Below are 3414 nucleotides of genomic sequence, written 5' to 3' on the forward strand. Positions count from 1 at the left end.
ACTCTTATCTTCCAATAACCAACCCAATTTATTTTTCTTTTCAGTAGCGAACTCTCTAGCAAATAACAATTTATCTTCATTCACTATATTTATTGCCCATCCCTCACAAACTAAGTCCATTAGTGTTGCTGAAACCTACAAACAAACAAAGCCAAACAAACAAAACCACTAGAATAACAGCAGAATAACACAAAAAGAATAACAGAAAATTAAACACAGGAAAAACACTACAATGACAGGAAGAGTAACGCTGCAATGACACCATAGGACCAGTATAATAGCGGAATAACAGAAGTACTGAAAAGTGAAGACAACACGAACAAACACAAAAACCCTAGAAAAACACATTAAACAATTAAAACATGACAAATAACTTGACAACAAACTAAGCGATAGAATAACAGCGGAATAACACAAAAGTAAAGTGTGTAGAGATCAATAGTAAAGTTTTCAACACAACTCGTCACATAGAACATGCAAATCACTTCAAAACAATAGAAAACTGCAGAAACGACTAAGAGCATGCAAATCAGTTCAGGGAAAATCAAAAACTCAAAAATGCAGCATAATATTACAATGAAGAAACTGCATAAACACAATAACGACATTAAAGTACTCGATTAAGTAAACCTAGCGATAATTAAACTGGAAAAACGAATAAAAAAGCATACAAAAGCATGAAATAAAACAAAATAAAAGAGGAAAATGTCATGAAATTACCTTCAATCGGAAGAAAAATGATGAACGGTGAAGAGAAAACGGGAGAAAACACGAAGGATACGAACAGTTGAAGAAGAATAACACAAGAATAATAGAAGAGAGAGGAACGCTTGCAGTTGATAATGATTATATAAACGGTTTTGCAATAATATGGAGTATTAATTAGAGAGGGAAACAGTTAGAGAGTAAATGACAGAAAGAAGAGAGAGAGAGAGAAAAAAAGAGAAAATAAACTAAATAATAATGCTTTTATATGACAACTAAGATTAATCTTGGCCACTCATCTATAATTCAATCTAATGGCTGAGATTCACCCAACTCACAACTCACCATAAGAACCAAAATCACCAAAAAAAGAGAGGCGGGATCTCGTGAGTTTGGTTCTTACGGTGAGTTGTGAGTTTGGAAAATCTCAGCCATTGAATCTGAACAAATAGACCGCTGAGATTGCATCTAAATATCTAATAGTAATTAAAAAAAACAAATCTAACTCTATTCTCCCAAAATTTTGCACCCGTCATTTTCTCTCGCCTTTCATCTCCATTTTCCTGACCTCAAATTAAAATTTATAACTTTTTTTTTTCTATTTTAAACCTCCAGTACTCCAATCCCTATACATCATCATCATCATCATCATCTTCCCAAACCCTAACTACAATTACAATGATACACAAACTAATTTCATAATCAAGGAAATGAATACTAGTTTAATCAATTCCTCTCAAATGGACGGTGTATAAATTTCAACAATTATAAATTTTTGTTGTTTGACGCGTATAATTTGTCCTCTCAAATGGAGGACGGCTTCATGTGGTATATCGCTTCTGGGCTATTGCTTTGGTTGTTTAATCGGTGGTTATTGAAGCGACGGTGGGCAGCCATGGCTTAATTAGGTCGATTATTTTGTTGATTAATTAGGTCGATTATATACGATGGATTAATTAGGTCGATTATTTTGTTGATTAATTAGGTCGATTATTTATTTTATTTTGGTGTTTGAGGTGCTATTTTCATGGCTGTGGAGGGTTAAGTGTGGAACGATACAAATGGAATTCAGGTATGGTGTATCATCTGCAGTGGTTGGTGAAGGAGAGTACCATCAGTGAATTGAATTAATTAGTACGATTGACACTTCGCCCGCTGAGATTGATCGTATGATGGAGGAGATGACTGCGTTCGTTGAATTCTGCAGCAAGAAGGTTGACGATGATGAGTCTGGGTCGCGGGATAATAACACGAGGTAATTTTCATGCTTAATTTTGCAGCTGAATTCTGGGTTGCAGAATCCAGATCAGAATCCGATGTCGCCATCAACAAGCTTCGCCGCTGTTCGAATGTCAGGTTCGCTGTGGCCTTCTGCTGTTTGAACGGAGGTAATTCCTAGTATCATTGATCTAGATAGCTTGAAGGTGTCCGGGGATGTATGGTTTGGTGCTGGTTTAACTTTCAAGGTAGATATCATTCTCTATTCTCCATTTTCACCAAACGCAGCATCTCAACTTGATGTGTTTTTTTTTTCTCATTTTCCTTAAATGAATAGTTACTTTTGGACTTTGTAGGAAAATGGGACTATAGGTAAGGTTATATAAGTAAAACCATCAGCTACACATTATATAATGTACGATCATTTCTCAAGAGACTAATCGCTGCTAATAATTTGCTTGACACCAGTAACCTTAAGTCTCGCATTAATGTTTTAGTGTAATTTTTTTTAATTTTATCTTGTGCGATGATCCTTACACTAGGGCAAAGTATCTATTACTGCCAAATCAGGCGAGAAGCTGGAAATTCGTGATGGTGTTATTATTGCAGACAAGGTTCGACACTTTAGTCCATCACGCAGCATTTTGTTAATATCTGTCTGATCAAATGAATACTTGAGTTATTTTTAATGTGAGCTGCCTTGCCTTATGCAGGAAATCAACAGAGCTGAGGATCTTTGATGCTTTAAAGATCAAAGATTATGAAATACGATATAAGACTCAATACTTGCTGCAGGGTGAGTCGTTTATTAAGATTTTTAGAGCCCGAGAAGTCCTGAATACTCGAAGTGAAGCCCTTACTTTTGCCATAGAAAATGTGCCATTGTTCGAAGAAGATAAAATACTGATGCACTGGACAATATCTCAGTGGTAGTGGCATAATCTTCTGCATATTGTGCTCGATAGTATATACTATTATCAATCCCAGGAAATTAGTTGATTCACGCGGTTTGATACCTCTTAATTTCACTGTCTGGTTCATAACGGGGACAGCTTCGTTCATCTTTGCTGGAATTCCGGAGGAATCTCGGCTCTTTTGCAGAAATGGCTTTCTTTGCACTTAGTTATTTATAGCTAGTTTAAGGTAGGCCCGTTAATGTTGGCTATTTTGAGGTTGTATACGCGCATATTATGTTGGTTTGCTCATTAATAATGGTTTATTAAGCTAGTTTTAATTTAATTGACAGTCGCTTCGTTTGCATTTAGTTATCTATCAGGTGCAAAGCTAATTTACTTGCATCCCCCATCACTATTTTAGGTTAGATCATGAATAGGACAATGACAAAGAAATGGCAGCATTTGGTATGGTGAAGGGATCGGATCAATGACCTTAATCTGTCTTTTGTTTTGGATCTCGTACATTTCCTCAAAATTTGTTCAATTTGTTACTTAGACCCGCTTTACTTGGCTCGCCTCGATCCATCTTGCTTAG

At 35.9% G+C, this 3414-nt stretch overlaps 1 long non-coding RNA gene across 2 annotated transcripts; it reads left to right on the forward strand.

The window, feature by feature from the left end:
* Positions 1-1214: 1214 nt before the first annotated feature.
* LOC141638111 (uncharacterized) lies at positions 1215-3170 on the forward strand. 2 transcript variants are annotated; one of them, XR_012542004.1, is made up of 3 exons: positions 1215-2171; positions 2466-2537; positions 2637-3170. It is a non-coding gene; the product is annotated as an uncharacterized LOC141638111 (long non-coding RNA). The 2 variants fall into 2 exon arrangements; XR_012542003.1 differs by having other exon boundaries at positions 1215-2537.
* Positions 3171-3414: the final 244 nt, after the last annotated feature.

Source organism: Silene latifolia, unplaced genomic scaffold, assembly GCF_048544455.1.
Source record: "Silene latifolia isolate original U9 population unplaced genomic scaffold, ASM4854445v1 scaffold_180, whole genome shotgun sequence".
NCBI classification, from domain to species: domain Eukaryota; kingdom Viridiplantae; phylum Streptophyta; class Magnoliopsida; order Caryophyllales; family Caryophyllaceae; genus Silene; species Silene latifolia.